The 17,273-nt window shown below is 49.2% G+C and overlaps 1 protein-coding gene across 2 annotated transcripts in view; it reads left to right on the top strand.

Annotated features, from left to right (window-relative positions):
• Positions 1 to 5,687: 5,687 nt before the first annotated feature.
• HTR2C (5-hydroxytryptamine receptor 2C) overlaps positions 5,688 to 17,273 on the top strand; it is a 186,431-nt gene continuing 174,845 nt past the window's right edge. Inside the window, exon 1 of one of the 2 annotated variants that reach the window (XM_062612816.1) lies at positions 5,688 to 6,422. The gene's annotated coding sequence lies outside the window, so the exon portion shown is untranslated. The remainder of the gene's footprint in view (positions 6,423 to 17,273) is intronic. The other variant, XM_062612813.1, reaches the window with a different exon arrangement.

Below are 17,273 nucleotides of genomic sequence, written 5' to 3'. Positions count from 1 at the left end.
CAGCAGAGTTTGCAAGGGACGAGTCATTAGGCAGCGTTTGTAAGGGCTGGCCTGAGCACTTCCATTGTCCAGTGAGTTTTGAAGCAGTTGGGTTTCTCCACTGACCTTTGAAATAGACTTGTATTAAACACCCGTCTGCGTTCTGGTAGCAGGGTGTATCTGTGGGACTCTAATGGACTTTTAAAATACATGTGATGCAAAACAAAGTGTTGCCTTTCCCCTCAGTTACTTGTAGAGTCTTTTGCCTACTTCATCAATACCCTTAGGAGATCAGCTGAAAACCATACATTTTCTGTGGGAGATGGTGGTAGGAATTAAATGGAAGCATTAGTCTGAATTACAAACAATAACTGGGTGACCAAACCAAACAGAAGGGACCATACTTAATCCTGACGGATTCACCAGCGCTAGGAGAAGCATTCAATATGCTAGGTGGAGCTAGCATGACATCTTTAAAGCAGCGATGGAGAAACTGTCTCTAGAAAAGGATTTTAGATCGTTCACTGCTAAAATTAATGGCAGGTTTCACCCCACCTGCCAAAGCTTCTCAGTCATCTTCCTCCTGACCCAGTTCAGATTAACCTTTGTAATGCTCTGGGTTACCATGTTCAGGCGTCCTGCAAAGGGAGTGGGAGACAAATTCCCTCCGGCTGCCTGGAAAGTGCTGGATGGAGCCCTCAGCCTGTGGCTGGAACAGTAGGAAAAAGCCTGGCGCTAAGAAGGTGGGAAAGGGGAGCGTTGGAGAGGAGAGGGGCCTCCCAGCGTATCATGGGTGCAGAAGGGGACAGTGTCTGGGTTTCTGGTGTGGTTTTGTGTGAAGATCACTGCTCCCATGGTCACTTAATGGCTTTCTGGTGTTAATAATGGTTCAGTTTTCACAAGGTCCTCAGTGCTGATATGTGAGACTGTGTATGGAGAGGTCTCATAAGCGGTATTGAGGGCAGCAGATTCCCAAGGGAGGGATTCTGCATCTGGGAGCAGCAGGGCAGGAAAGAGCAAGGCAAAGCAAAGGTGGGGAATGTGCTGGGGGCCCTTATGGGAGAGCTGGTCTCCAGAGGTGGAAGAGGAAGGTGGAGGAGTGAAGCTGGTGGTGTGAGTCTGGGCTTGACAGCTCTGATCCATGTGGCTTGGAGCGAACAGAAACCAGGTTTACCAAATTTTGGCACATGTATGGGCTGGAATGATTTTAGAATTCTCCCAAACCCGTGAAGGACCAAACCAGGTACAAAGAGCAAATTCTACTTGGATAGAAAGGTTTGTGAACTTACTGCTGAAACAAAGAATTCCCTTAGGAAGAAAAGTCCCTGAAAGCATCCTGAGGTGGGGAAGGGTGCCCGGAGGCCTCTGGTGAGTTTGGTACAGCTCACGGTGCCCCTGGGTCCCGAGCCCGTGCAGCTCTGGTCACTGCTGATGGCACATGAGCTCATCATTTGACACCAGCTGCAGTGGTTCCTGTCCAAGAGCTCTGTTCACAACATGCCACAGTCTTTGTATCCCACAGACCTTGGTCATTGTGTTGCCTGCCCAGACCTTTCTGGGTTTGGAGTCTGTGATGTTGCAGGCAGAGGTTGATGGAGTCTACATGGCACTGCCGTTTTCCAAAGCACCTCTCAGATGTGTGTGGAATTGGTAGGGCTATTTTAAAGGATGGGTTATGAGCTTAACTGGTTAGCCCAAAGTAATTCATCATGCCAGCACCAGAGGTAGAGGCAGAACCCACTACTTTCCTGTTTGCTCAGCAGGGGAGACAAGGGCCCTGGAACAGGAAAGTCAAGAGATCTAAAAGTAGCGAGTTCTTCCTACACTTATCAGCCATTCACAGCACATATGGCCAGAAAGGAAGTTTAAATAATTCAGTCCTACTCCTTTATCAGGCAGCTCAGTTTAACCTTGTTATCCCTACAGTAAAGCTATTACCTGTGCTTACCCTTCCTACAGTCCTGCAAGCTGCAGTTAGTCTGCACCAAGAGACAGAGGATCTGCTGCGGGCAGCTTGGGGTTTGTATGGGTGTTTCATCAGCCCTGTTCTACCAGGCTCTTGATGGGAATTCATGTTTCAGTTCTTAGCTGGTCAGCCTTGGCCCATTTTGGTACAGCCTGTTCTTCATTTAGTACCTTTTGGGGGTTTTTATTCATAGTTACCTGTGTTTTGTGCCTGACCCACCAGTCAGAACCACAGATCCCAACTGATGAATGGTGCCTTTTCTTCTTTGAGGACTCCATTTTGGAATGGGTTGATTTGTACTTGCAGACAGCATACCTCATTGTGGCCATAGGGCTCAGCCTGGAACATTCAGAACACAGACGATTGCCTGCTGCATTGTTCCTGTGGTTCTATTTTAATGTTTCATTTTGCAAATACATCTGAAAAGTTTCAGAGCAATCACGACTGACTTCTCAAAAATAACTCAGGAGAGAAGCCCCAGTGAAGCTGAATCCTTGTTCAAGGCAGCTGAGGGGCCCTTCTAGTCCCCAGGATGGGCAAACATGCTCTTCTGACTCTGTGCCAACAGTCATTGGATTCTGCAAACCCTTCTCATAGTGCAAATCATTCCATTTCTGAATCACAGATACCAGCAGGGCTGTGAAATTCTCATTTCTAAATACAACAGAGTATTTCGAGCACAATATAAATACTGATTAAAAAAAAAGGGCTAGAAACCAAAAAGTGATGCAGTGCTGACATTTTAATGATCCATGAGCAGTTATATCTGCTTCCAAGCAGTCCAGGTCACAAGGTGGTTTTTTGTCTTGTAAATGTGGTGTTTGAAAGGGCATTGAGGTCTCCAGGGTCCCTGGCTTTTTCCTCCAGCAAACTCATTCTGACCCACGCACACCTTCTTGGGTAAGCGCTGCAGGCGGTCCTGTGATGTCTCCCAGTGAGGTGCTGTGGCTTCCATGCTGATGTTCTGGAAGTTCTGAAGTTCTCCCAGCGTAAGTAAATCTGGGGATTGTCAGCTCACCATAGAGTCATAGAATAGAGTCATAGCAAGGCTTGGGCTGGAAGGGACCTTAAAGCTCCTCCAGCTCCAACCCCTGCTGCGGGCAGGGACACCTTCCACTAGAGCAGCTTGCTCCAAGCCCCTGTGTCCAACCTGGCCTTGAACACTGCCAGGGATGGGGCAGCCACAGCTTCTCTGGGCACCCTGTGCCAGCGCCTCAGCACCCTCACAGGGAAGAGCTTCTGCCTAAGAGCTCAGCTCAGTCTCCCCTGTTTAAGTGTGAACCCATCACCCCTTGTCCTATCACTATGTGCCCTTGTCAAAAGTCCCTCTATTCATTCAACGTTTAGCCTCCCTTTCTTGCCAGTTTTGCTCTAATCCCTGGTGTATCTGGTAGGAGCACAGTTTATTCATTATAGTCATGTATAGCTGTCCTTAGGTTTCTGACTTCCAAGATTCTCTTTTTTCAAAGCACTGCAATGGTGGCTCTGCTTTAGGCTGACAGTTCTTTATTTTGCCTTTCAAGCCTTTGAGAAGGGCTTTGCAGTGTTGTTGTGAAGAGCTGCGTGCTCCAATTGGAATACCTATTTTTGGTGGAACATCCAGTTTAGTACAATTGCCGTGTGAATTTTGGGTCTTGCAGTTGTTTATAGAGATCTTTAGGGGTTCAGGTTTCTGTAGCCTGACACTTTGCAATGGGATGTCTTCCTTCCACTGAAATGGTTTTAAAATGAAGTCTCGTACTGCCCTGACCCATCGTGTGCTCGGTGCAGCAAAGGGTGGCCCGCATCTCCCCTCTCGCACATGGGTGCAGTTCTTGGTGACAGATCTGGTAGGTGACAGTAAGATGTGACCCTGCAGCCTGGGTTTTTCCCACCAAACCGCTCTACTGTACACAATGAAATAAATCAGCATTTCATCTGATGAATCCAGTTGGCAGTCCTTTCCTCTGAATCCAGTTTTGATTGATTCCTTGGGTCTTGCACTTAAATAACCTTGCCTGTACATGGAATATTCTATTCACTGTGTTGCAGAGACCTCTGCATGTCAGGACAGATACTTGTAGCAGTGGATGCAGTCACTGTGCTGTGTTTGCATACTGATCAGATGGGTTCGTGAGGCATTAGACTTGAGAAATCCTCAGCTATGCTCTGTAGAGCAAATTTGATCTTGGATATTCAGGGGAAACTCTTCAGGAGTATAAAGCCTTGAGCATCTCTGCTGGCATTTTGATTACTACTGACACATGTTTTGTAGCTCCGGTGTCAAAAAGACATGCAGGGCTTAATAAAGACAAATTAGAACTACTTCACTGTGGTGGTTTCACACAAAGCTGCGTGGCCTGAAAGCAGGGACATTGGCATTGCACTGATCTCCTCAGGTGCTCAGGTTTTAATAGCCCCTCTGCATAGGCACCACAGGGAAGCAGGGATTTATTATCCCGTGACGCCAATTTGCATCAGCAGTGACTCTTCACTGATTCTGTGGTCATGGTATCGAGTCTGTACTTGTTCTTTCAGGGTATTTCTCAGAAAAGCCTGCACTTACACTACACTTAACTTGCAGATTGCTGTAGTGAAGAAGTGGTTTTGTCACTGCGAGCTCAGGCTCAGGTGTCCGTGCTGCTGGTAGCTTCCCTCCTGGTGATGGGGACAGGTATCAGTCAGGTCAGTTCTGGTGCCTCCCGTGGGCTTGGGGAATAAAAGGTGTTAATGTGATGCTGTGTGACACAAAACGGTTTAACAAGGTCTGGAGCTTCACGTGTCTCGTCCTGCTCAGAAAAGCAGGTTGTGTGTAGCGGCAGCTACCACTGAGGGCAAAGCAGAGATGTTTAATAGAGTGAATTCCCTGTGTGACAGACTACCAGAGGGTGTTTCAGAGGCTGTTTGGGGTAGGGTAGGGGAAAGCTCAATGTGGGCTGGAGCTGCTGGCATTATTCTTGATGCATCCAAACTGTGACACACTGAAGGACCAGCCGGAGCGTCCCAAGGCACACCCGAGAAGGTATCAGGGGCAGAAAAGAGAGAACGTGGCTTTCAGGTGGTGCTCAGCCCCCTGGCAGGAGAGGGGTAGCTGGAGCATCAAATACTGCAGCCAGTCTGAGACCTGCTGAACTCCTCACAGCTTTAGCACATGTGGCACAGTGAATCTCAGCTCAGTGTCGCGTAGCTCCTGGCTCTGAGTTGCAGAAGGGGCATCTTTTCTGGGTGACATTGGGGTGCAAACTGTCCGTGCTGCTGATGCAGTTCTGGCTAGCACCTCCCATGGGAGCCATGCCACTAACCTGGCTCTCCTGCCAGGGCATGCTCCATGCCCCTGGTGTGTCCCAGGTGCTTCTTGCCTGCCAGAGATGATGGCAGGGCTGTGTGTGGGATGTGGTACCGCGGTGACCAGGCTGGGATGCTCTCAGAGGGGCCGGTAACAAGGGTAAGCATTTGGGCTGTGTATCCCGGACCTGATTTTGCTCCTGGGACAGAGGTGGAGATGTGGGAGGCCTCACTCCCTGGTGCAGGAGCTCTCCTGCACGCTGCCCCTTCCCTTCCTGGTTCCCGGGGCGCTCTCCTTGCCCTGACCCAGGCAGGGCTCCTGCACAGGCTGCCTGCCTGCCTGCCGGCGGGTTGGATACTGGAGGTGCGGGCATTTGCTCCTCCAGCCCGCACATGTGAGCGATGTGCCTTTAAGACTAGCAGGAGAGCAATAGTATCTCCCTCCCTCCTGTTAATTGTAACATGTTTTTCAGCCGTGCTTTCCAGTCACATTCGCAGGCGGGAGCGGGAGCCGCGCTGGAGCTGCCGCCGGTGATGGGCAGCGCCGGGGGCCGGGGGACCCGGTGCCCGGAGCAGGAGCCCGCTGCGCCCGGGCGCTGGTGACGCTGCCGCGCTCAATCCTCACCTCTGCCCCGGCCACCGCCAGCTCCTCGCCTGCGTGGCCGTGGCCTCCAGCGCGGGTCCGGGTCTGCTGCGGGCCCTGGGGCAGCGCGGTGGTGCCGGGACCTGCAGCGGGTGATGCAGGAGCCGCCGGCACAGGGGTGCTGTGGGCTGCCGAGGGCATGGCCGGCTCCCTGAGCCCAGAGTGACTGCGCTCGCTCGAGGTCAGGACTGCTGCCCGGAGGATGCCCTGTGTGTCTCCAGTTACCTCCCTCCCGCCTCACCGCAGAGTATCTGGAGTTGCTCGCTCGCCCCTGCCGCGGGGGGACAGGGGCACAGGCCTCCAGAGGGTTAAGAGCATCTGCCTTTACGCCAAGTGTTGGAGCAGGAAATAATCTGCAGAGATACATGTGCAGCAATTCAACTGCTGCTGCTCTCCTGGCTGCCGCGCTGCAGGTCGGTGTGTGAGGGATGCTGTGCTGCTCACAGAAGATGCTGTCCTGGTGTGTCCGAGGCACTGGGCACAGCAGCAGAGCCCCGGTGATCTGAGCTGGGGAAATGTCTCCATCCAAGAGGAATTATGTTGCCGTGCTGGGTCTGTCAGCTCACTGAGGTAGGTGCTGCTGCCTGTGCAATGTGCTGTGATCCTTGCCGGGGGATGTGTTCCTCTCCTCTGCCTGGGCTATGGAATTAAAGAGATCTTCCAGTGGGAACAGGGTTTAATTTGAAGCCTTATGCCAGACAGGAATACGTGTGTGTGTGCAGCAGGGAGGGGACAGCAAAGGATACCCAAGTGATGCCCTTCGTGCCTGGCAATAAAGTTGTGGCACTTAATTGGAACAAACTTGCCTGGGTCTGTGTGGCATGCACGTGGGAGGGTTTGCTCCTTCCTGGCAGATGACCTTTCCAAGGGGCTGGCCGCAGTGGACTGGGTTATGCTTTGGTTCGGAAGGAGGGACACAGTGCACTCTACAGGTCCCTTCATTCCGCTCCCGCGGACGTGGGGAGGACAGAGGGCACCCACCCGAGAGAGAAAACGCTGCGGCAGGGAGGAGGTGGCTTTCGGAGGAGTGAAATTACAGTCCAAGGAAGAAAAGAGGTGCTTTTCCCTGAGAAAGAGGGAATTTTGATGCCCTGAGGATTGATCTGAGTGTTTGGAAGTAGAGAAGGGGAAGCAGCCTGTGTGTGAGTGGCTTCTGTGGTTTTTGCTTTCCCAGCTCTGTGGACAGGAGTTTTGCTCATCTCTAACTGCTTTACCACCTCTGCACACTTGGCTTCAGGGCGTTTGCACTAATTCCTGGGAGAGGAAAACTGCCATCAGAATTCCTTAGGCTTGTTTGGGAAGGTGCTTTCCTTGGGGAATCCCTAACAAAACCCATAGCAGCCGATGCTCTTCCTCTCTCACCGGCGGGACGTGCTTTTCCGTGCTGTCTTGAGCTCCCTGGTGGGAGCTTTGCTCTGCACCGGTCAAGCTGAAAGGGAAGTTTTCAGACAATTTCCCCTGGAAAACCAGGGTGCTGGGTGCTGGATACCTCTGGTTAGTTCTCCTGCTGACCCACATGTGTGTCTGCACGTTGGCTCCTGAGCACGTGAGCGTAGACCCTGGCTGTGCAGAGAGGGTGGGCACTGCCTGGATTCCGTACCTGGATCATGCAGGGAGGGGTTTGTGAGTATTTCTGGCATTGCAGATCTTTGGAGCTAGCACAGCCAGTGGTGCCATTGCCGTGTGACACTTCCAGAAGTGTTGCTGTGGCATCCTGGCAGCACGAATGTGTCATTGACAACTGCTCTTCAGGAAAAGAGCAGGACTGTCATCAGCGCTGCAAAACAATTTAGTCACTTCTGCTGTCTTTAGTCAGGGCTTCCTGACTGGAATGTATCTGAGCAGTTTGGTCAGAGCATTTCTTACTGCCTCCTCCACCTCCCCAGGGCTGTTGTGCTACGCTTGACTCGGCGCTGGCAGACCTCATAGGGAAGGCTGGAGAAGAATCCCCCATTTTGGCTGTAATTTGGACCCAAATGCAGGCAAGAACGGGCTGCTCTGTTTCTGCAACTTGCGCATCCTCCTTTGGGACCCTGTCTAAGAAACCTCTGCTGCTCTGCCCAGCCTCTGTGTTGGAGATAGAGGAGCAGAATTGGGTCTTGCTACTGTGTCTCGGGTGGGTTTGCTGCTGTGTATGAATCAAGGAGCCACAAGCCCTGCTGGGGATGGAGGCTGCGATGATGCCCGGGGAGTAACTGCTCCTCTCCACCCTGAGAATGGGGATCCCACATAGTAGGTAGAGCAGGGCACAAGGAAGAGAATGATCCCCCAGCTTCATTCACGAGGTGAAAACAACACCTGGTGGAGTGGCACCTTTGTAATAGCAGTGCAAAGTCATGTGGATGACTTCCCCCTAAAAGAGCACTTATAAAGGGTGGTGAGCATTAACCCATTTGGCTGTGCAGGAAACACTAGAAAGCTCATCCCATTCAGTGCTGTTTGCACACAGGCAGGACGGGGTTGAGAACTGCCCGGGTTAAAGTAAGATGCTACTCACAGACATGATCTCAAAATAAATTTGGTGCTTGCTGACCAGCAGCTGTTTTGGTCATCTTGGTGCCTCTCTTCCAGCAAGCTCATAAAAGGGACCTATAAGAAGGATGGGGAGAGACTTTCCAGCAGGAGCTGTTGCAGCAGGATGGGGGGTGATGGGCTTAAACTAAAAGGGAGATTGAGGCTGGAAGTGAGGAAGAGACTTTGTACAGTGAGAGTGGTAAATCCAGGCACAGGTTGTCCAGAGAGGTGGTGGCTGCCCCATCCCTGGAGACATTGCAGGCCAGGCTGGATGTGGTTCTGAGCAACCTGGTCTGGTTGGAGATGTCCCTGCCCATTGCAGGGGTTGGACTGGATGAGCTTTGGAGGTCCCTTCCCACCCAAACCATTCTGTGAGTCTGTGATTATATGAAAACAGGAAAACATTGGAGTGTGTTCGCATGTCCTTTGGTCTATAGCAGCAGATGAGAATCTGAGCCTTACTGTGGACTCTCATCCACTTGGGAAATCAAACCGAGGCATTTGAACTACTGATTGCTTCTAAAGCAGCCTTTCTTGTCAGTAATGAAGTTTTGCATTAATCTCTAATTACTTGGAAGTTAAGAGCTGTTTGCTGGAGTTAATAACGGAGAGTGTTAGAATTAGGCAGAAGCTCTTCCCTGTGAGGGTGTTGAGGCACTGGCACAGGGCGCCCAGAGAAGCTGTGGCTGCCCCATCCCTGGCAGTGTTCAAGGCCAGTGTTGTGGTTCAACTCAGCAGGCAGATAAAACACCACAGAGCTGTTCAATCACTCCCCATGAGTGGAATGGGGGATAGAATGGGAAAAGAGGTAGAACTCATGGGTTGAGATAAAAAAAGTTTAATAGGACAGAAAAGGAAGGGAAAATACTAATAATGACAGAAAAATATACAAAACAAGTGATGCACAATGCAAGTGCCCACCCCTGAGCAGTGGGCTGCCAACCCCCAGAAAACTCCCTCCATTTTTTTGTTCTGCATGACATTCTGCGGTATAGAATACCCCTTTGGTCAGTAGGGGTGTGGTGATTTAAACCCAGTCAGGCAACTCGTTCACTCACTCCCCCCCCCCCCCCCTCTTTCCCTCCCCCTACTGCTGGAGGGGCAGAGAGGAGAATCGAAAAGAATGCAAGTCCCACGGGTTGAGATAAGAACAGTTTAGTAACTAAGGTATAACACAAATCACTGCTACTGCCACCAATAATAATAATGATAAAGGAAATAACAAGGGAAGAGAATACAACACCTCAGCACCAGCCGACCGATAACTCGCCCCCCCCGGCCTGACCAAGCACCGACCGATACCTCCTCCAGCCCCGCAGTCCCAGCCCTTCCGGGTAACTCTCAGTTACCTCCTGGCCATGACGTGCTGTGGTACGGAATACCTCTTTGGTCTGTTTGGGTCAGGTGTCCTGTCTCTGCTTCCTCCTGGCTCCCCCTCCTCCCTGGCAGAGCATGAGGCTCACAAAGTCCTTGGCCAAACCAAAGCATCAGTGTTATCAGCTCTGTTCCCAAGCTGAAAGTCAAAACACAGCACTGCACCAGCTACCAAGAAGGAGAAAAAAGACTGCTACTGCTGAACCCAGGACAGCCAGGTTGGACACAGGGCTTGGAGCAAGCTGCTCTAGTGGAAGGGGTCCCTGCCCGTGGCAGGGGTTGGAGCTGGAGGAGCTTTAAGGTCCCTTCCAACCCAAACCAGGCTGGGGTTCTGTGTTTAAATGGGGATGGTCAGCGCTGCGTTTTACCTGCGCTGGGCTGGTCCCTTCCTCTGCCTGATGCACCCATCTCTAGAGCAAGGGCTGGGCTCTTGGTGGTGCTCTGCTGCAAGATGCAGCTGAGCATGATTGTACCTGGGCCCAGCAGTGACCTGGCAGCAGTGGTGCTGGGATCCCTGCGAGGCCCTTAGTGACATGATTAGTGGTGGGCTTGTCAGTGCTGGGGCAATGGTTGGACTTGATGATCTTAAAGGTCTTTTCCATCCCGGTTGCTTTGATGATCCTGTGATGTGATAGGAATGTGTCCTGGCACCAATAAGCAGTTCACAGGTATGTTTTTTAAACCATGACAGTCACCAAGGGCCCTGTCTGTGAACACTTCCAGGGTCGGTGATTCCACCACTGCCCTGGGCAGCCTTCTGGGGAAGAAATAGTTGATTTGAAATTCAGGATTTGGAAGCAGGTTCTAAACCAGCTCCCAGCGATCAAAGCCTGGGGTCCAAAAGATGTTGAGATAAAACTGTGCCTTCCTGATGGTGTCTGGAGTGTCTTTAAGAGAATCTGCTACCGCTTTTGAAATCTCTCTTGCCTTTGTACCACTTATAAAATGCATTCACAGTAGGTGGTGGCATCAGCCTCCTCTCCGTGAATGCAGATATTTATATTATGCAAAAGGTTTTCTCACTTTGCTGCATTCAGATGATGACTGGAGGTATCATTCTTGTTAGATGAAAAATTGAGGCTGACTTTAGAGGTGAATTCAAAGAGCAATTTCTATTTAATATATATAGCAACAAATAGGAACAAAGCTGCTTAAAGATTACAGTAATGATGAATCATTATATAGCTCTCTGAAAAGCAATAAAAGTCAAAATGGAGTGCTAGGATTTAGTCGCTTAGAAAATGCACAGAAAGGAGCCTGTCTAGTGGAGAGGGTTTTACAGCACATCAAAGTCAAAATGTTTTGAGGTGCAAAAGTACCAAGTGACTTTCACCCCAAGGATAAGAGGCAGCTGCTCCCTATTGCATGTTGCTCCAGAAGGTTATTTCTTTGGTTGTTAATAACTCATAATATTGTGGGGCTTTTTACCCCCCCCCCCCCCCCCCCCCGCCGTGTTTCAGGGCAGATGCTCTCATCCTGCTTTTCCTGTTGACTGCTATCATTTTTGTTATTAATGCTAATTAAATGCTGTAACTTCTGAAAATCACATGAGTTTGAGCCATCAGCCCAGTGCAAATGCTGTCATCACCAGAGCCCGGAAAATGTTCAAGGGACTGTAATTTTGCTACAGAGCTGCAGTGGGTATGGCTGAGGCTTCTGCTATCTTTGTTCCGACGGCACGGGTTGGAACGTGTGTGCTCCTGTGTAATGCAGCATGAACAGAAACGGTGCGTTCCTCAGCTGTTGAGTTGCACATTCTAGACGTAAGTCAACAAACATTAGAGAAATGACGTTACCTCTCCGTTCTGGAGAGCACTCTGGGGAGACCTTGCTGCAGCTTCTCAGTGCTTAAAAGGGACCTTTCTTATGAAAGATGGGGGAGACTTTCTAGCAGGGCCTGTTGGGTAGGACAAGGGGTTCCAGCCCAAGCAGCGGCAAAGTGGAAGTGTTCAAGGCCAGGTTGGGCACGGGGGCTTGGAGCAAGCTGCTCTAGTGGAAGGGGTCCCTGCCCGTGGCAGGGCTTGGAGCTGGAGGAGCTTTAAGGTCCCTTCAACACAAAGCAGGCTGGGATTTCATGGTTCTATGAAGGTGTAAGTGGTGCAGGGAGTGGGGTGGCTGCAGCAGGAGGTGCGATCAGCTCCACCAAGCAATGTCAGCTGGCTTCAGTCCTCAGCCTGCTCTGCTCCAGCTCCCCTGGGGGGTTTCATGGGAATGGGAAGCACAGTGCAGGATTCACCCTTGCGGGTGAGTGTCCCAATAGCGGTACCCCTTATGTGTCTGCTCACTGGGACCTGGGGTTGTTACTTGAGTGTAAATACTATCTCATGTACAGGTCATGCTTTTCCTCTCCCTGTTAAACAGCAATGAAATCTTCCAGACTTGGATGTTCCAGGCTTTATGGTGAAGCTGAAGCTGGAAAATCTTTGCCAGCTCGGAGACTGCTGCAGGTGATACGTGTCTGTGACCGTGGGCCTTGCAGGTCTTGCTCCTGCCTGCTCCCCCAACACCTTGATTGTATGCAGGGAGTTACTGTCCCAGAGAGAAGACACAGTAGCATGAGGCTTGTCCCACAAAACATTTTGTCGCTGGGTTTTAACCGGCAGGCTTGTTTGAGCCAAAATACGGAATTCAGGAGTGTGTTTTGATGCCAAGACTTGCAGCATCAAAGCGCGGGTGCCGAGCTCTGTTCTTTTTCAGCATATGCACCATTCAGGAAGCTCTGGGCAGACTTGTGTGATTTTCTAACAGCTATTTCTTGTAAAGGGAAAAATGAAAAAGATTGCAGAAGCATATTAATTATCCACAGTTTAATGTATAGAGTGGTTTGCAAACAGTTATTGTGGACATTGTTATCTGAAAGACTGTAATTTTAATGGTTCTAATGGGGGCTATTGTAGGCCTACTGAAACTCTTACAGTTATGGTTTAATTTTAATATGGGCTCTATTTGAACAGCCTGTATTTTTAGATTTTATGGTACCCAGAATTATGTGCTTGGCTTATGACAGTAAAATCATAGCTGAGTGCTGGAATGGATGTGAATATAGCTGTTTCGAGGCGGTCTCTTGTTTCAATAACTTACCTATTTTTAGATGTTAATCATCCCCTTCTTTGGTTCCTAAAACTGTGAGCAAATACAGTACCTCAGGTAAGGATGTAAGTGTGAATATGAGAATCACTGTCTGGTAGCCCTTGGTCTGTAAGCCATACAGGGTTGTTAGGATTGTGGTGTTTGACCTCTTGATAACACAGGCTATAGAGAATGTCATCCAGAGAGTTCTCCTTGCCTCTCAGAAGCATATTGGGCCTTATTGAAAGAATGTGGGCTCAAAGGTGTCCTGAGGGTGGTTGTTTCCCATGATTTAACAAGAAAATAAACCTAAAAACGTTCCAATCTTAGCTCAGTTCCTTGTTCCATCTGTCGAATCTTCTTCCTTTGCCTACTTAATTAAGCAGCTTGCTAGTAATGGAAATCATTTCCCATGGTGTGGACAAATCATTGTTCAGTCTTCCTTCTGCTGAAGTGCTCCTGTAATTTAAACTCTTCCCACACAATCTCTTTCCAGGCCCTCAAATTCTGTGTGTTTCTCTCCCAGATTTTCAGCATCTTTTTGAGCCGTGGACATCGGAGGTGCCTGTTCTGGGACAGCAGAACATCACATTCTGCTAATATCCTCACTGACACCGCACGCAGAAACAACATCACCTTTCTAACCTTGGACAAAATTGCCTTTCTTCAAACATCCAAGTGTGTCATTAAATTCTGTGGCTCCAGCATGGCCCTGGGACCTCACGTTGCATTTGTCTGCCCTGACTCCCCTATATGTTTTTAAGGCTGATTTCCACATAGAGCTCACCCCTCTGTAAGTGGGGCAGATCATTCAGTGCTGCCACTCTGCTCCTGGACAAGCAGACTTTGTTCGCCTGCATTGCAGTTTCTGATCTCTGACAGGGCATATCAAGGGGTTTGAGTTGTTTGGCTGTTGTTGAGTTTGACAATATTTATCACTTAAGCCAGTTCTGAGTTGCATTGGGCTGAGAAACTTGTGTCTCTGTAGGCCTAGTTAAAAGCACTTCCATTCAGTGATGGCTCCTCATTAAAATTGCATCTTGAGGGTGAGCAGTGATTTCTGAAGTGTTCTGTAGCACTTTCATGTGAGGATATTCTTACAGTCAGTAAGTGATGTGTCACCGAGCTGTTTGCAAATGCAAATGCGCAGCTCCTATCCCCGACCCCCCACAACTTCCCTTATTAAGGGTATTAAAAACCATTTCAGTTATCCGAGAGGGCTGTTTGAGGTTCCCATCACTTGCAGAGACAGGGTTCCTGCAGTTGCAACCATCTCTACAGCTTTCTGCTTCCTGATGGCCATGGGGTGATGTTTTCCAGGAAGCTGAACAGATTTCTGCTATTGTTGAGGTATCCATAAAATCACGATGACAAAGATGAATCCAGTTGCAGATGTGGCGTTAGAGCACTCTTCCCTTTCCCCACGCTTCGGTCATTTTTGTGGTCCCTGCCACTGTTTAATTTAATGGCTCTCTCCATTTCTTAGGAGCTCGGTTCTCGCAGTTGCTCTGTGGTGTTGCTCTGGGGCTTACATCCAGGCTGGATAATCATCTTGACCACTTAGAATGGCTTGAGTAATATATCCCTTTGTGATCCATCAAGACATCGCCTCATGCTGACATCCGTTTTTTCCTTAGTTTGATCATCTTCTTCCATTACCTCCCTTGAGGTAATTCCCTTCCAGCAGGAACATGGAGTAAAACCTTTCCTCCTCTGACTGCTGTGCTGTTGCCTTCTGTTTTCTACCCCCTCAGCACTCACCCTGGAATCTCTTATTGAAGGACCCCGGTCCTTACCTCTGAGGCTCTGTAATTCCGCCTTTGGCCACTTTTTTCTCTCTCTTTTTCCTATCTTCATTTTTTTCACAGCTTTTTCTTGAACAGTCCATTTGTTTCCTTGACATAACAGTTACTGACAGCCTGGTATCCTGTCTCCAACAGTGGCAAATAGCAGGTGCTTAGAGAATAATATAAGAAACAGGTGAGAATATAATAACCCTAATATATCCTGCCAGCAGTGATCAGTATCATGTATGCCTGAGAGTGTCTGGAATGTGTTTAAGCCAGCGCAGTGAGCAATATAATGCCTAAAGCCATGTGAGGAAAGAATCATTTTACAAGACGGCAAATCTGCTTGTGTACGTGCTGCTCTCCAAAAGCTCTGCCCTCTCTGTGCCTGGCATTGCTTTGCTGAGCACCAAGGGCCACGCTTCTTGTTTCTGAGCCAGTCCTGGGGCTCTGAACTGTGTGAATCAAGTGGAAAAATATCCTTGAATGTTTTAAAATGCCAGGTTTGAAGCTGCATTTAGAAATACCTCTATTAGCAAATGGAATATGTTATCCAGGGCACTGAGCAGCTAAATCAGAGGAGTGATGTTGCAGGCGTTAGACCTCTAATTACCAGTTCTTTAGTTGTGTGCTTCCTCCATTACCATCACTACTGCAGTAGCCAACGCACTTACCATAGTTTGATTTATCCCCAGCTGACGGTCAGCTTTACTGATAGAACGATTGCGTTTCAAAGTCAGGTTTTCTTGCTGTGATGTATTCTCTTTTGTGATCGCTGCATTGTTCATTGCTATCCACAAAATTTTTGGAGAAGTCCTTGGAGCATCCTTAGGATGACTTACAAAAGACCGATAGGAAGACAGAGGCACTTTATGGGCATGAGTGACCTTCAGTGCCCAGCTCCTCACTGTCTGACCTCACCCGTAAGGGTTTTTCTGTTCTTGTAAATGGGTCCATAAGTCCCTATGGCTCTAACTGCTCCAGTGCATGCCATGTGCTTGTTGAGTGAGATTGGACATTATTCTTCCTGTCTGTTTTTCCCCTCTTCTCCCAGAAGCAGAGGGGTGCCTCTGGTGAGTGCTGCCCAGTGACCCTAGCAGTGGCTCCAGGAGACGTTCAGGAGGACAGGGTGGGGAAGCACTCCATTCCCAAATGGAAGCTTCCAACTTAGGGCCAAGCTGTGCGTGCCCCAGCTCAGGAGTGTGTGCGTATGTAAACGAGCTGGTTACAAATTCAGGGCAGAAAGGCACATAATTCCTTAGATGCCAAAGGGAACTGTATCTAGAGACGCAAGATAGAAATACGGCTCCCGGTATGTGTTTTAGTTCTGTATAAATCACCTGTAAGCGTAGCACACTGTATTCATTTAGCTTCTGACAGCGTTATTTAGGGGTGATATGAAGCAGTCACAAAGTAATAAGGGCTGCCTGAGAAGAAAATATGTGCTAAAGCTCTTAGGTGTAATGCTAATTTAAATAAAACGTGCTCTGTTGGGGCTGTGGGGTATTTCTGTCCAAAGTCTCAATAATATTTGAACCTTGGATGCTTAAAAGTTGGTTTTCTTCAAACAGAAGATGCCAAAATTATTCCAGAATATTTAGACTGATTTTCAGGTTGGGTTGATTCATTCTGTTCTTAGAAGAATGTTTTATGAACATCTGTATCACATCTGTAACTACAGACATCACGTCTATAGATGCAGTCCAGCGTGTTTTGTGCCTCTAAGCCCCACAGGAAGCCCAGGGAGCTAACGGAGCACGATGCTGCCTGGTCAGACCATGCTTCAAGTTAGGCTGATGAGTGAGGGCATGTTCGGCTGCAGTTCTGCATCCAGCTCTGGGACAGCAACACGAGAGGGATGTGGAGCTGCTGGAGTGAGGCCAGAGGAGCTTTTTCCCTGTTTCCGTGCAGGCTGTGTCCTGCACCATGGATTCCAGACGAGAATTTTGATCAGGAGGTGGCTGTCGGCCCCATCACTGCCCCAAGCAATGGATTCAGAGCCCTCTGTAGCTTGCCGGTGGGTTTGCGATGGTGTCTTACATTGGTGCAGAAGATTTCATCTCCCAGCGATGAGTTCAGAGTTTGCTGGAAGCACTTTGTGAATAACGGCTGCAGAGCTGAATTCACCTCTGCTCCTGGTTCTGGGAGAACACCGCATACTGAGGTGGAATTTCCTCTTTTACTGCCTACTGCTCAGGGACTTCTGTTTTGCTTCTGTCTGAGTGAGGAAAAATGAGAAAAGACTTAAATCAAGCCCCTGGCTTCCTAACAGTATGAGAAGGCTCCTAAGGGGCAGCAGGGATGCTGTAATGGAAGCACTGTTTTGGAGATGGGTTTCTGAGAGGTCAAGCTTGAAAATCTGTATAGAATTTTCCAAGCCAATTCAGTTTAGTTGCGGGGGGGTGGGGGGCAGATTTTTGATGGAGAAGGAAATAGAAGAAAGGAGTGAGGCCTCCTGGTTTATTTGATGTTTGAAGGTGATAGAAGAGGTAGCTCCTTTTGGACAAGAGGCCCCACGCTCCCTTTCCTGTTTTGCACAGATGTAGATGCCAACTTGATGAAGATCCAAGGGCAAACTACTGCCCAGAGTTGTGGCGCCTGTCTTTTATAATAGAGGTTGCTATAATGTTATATGGAAATCCATTGCAATGGCAGTGCTGGGGTGTATGTGATTCTG

The sequence above is a fragment of the Pezoporus occidentalis genome, unplaced genomic scaffold (genome assembly GCF_034315485.1).
Source record: "Pezoporus occidentalis ecotype Australia unplaced genomic scaffold, CSIRO_AGI_Poc_V1 ctg161, whole genome shotgun sequence".
NCBI classification, from domain to species: Eukaryota; Metazoa; Chordata; class Aves; order Psittaciformes; family Psittacidae; genus Pezoporus; species Pezoporus occidentalis.
The sequence above is the reverse complement of the archived record's forward strand: the minus strand, read 5'-3'. Positions and strand labels throughout refer to the sequence as shown.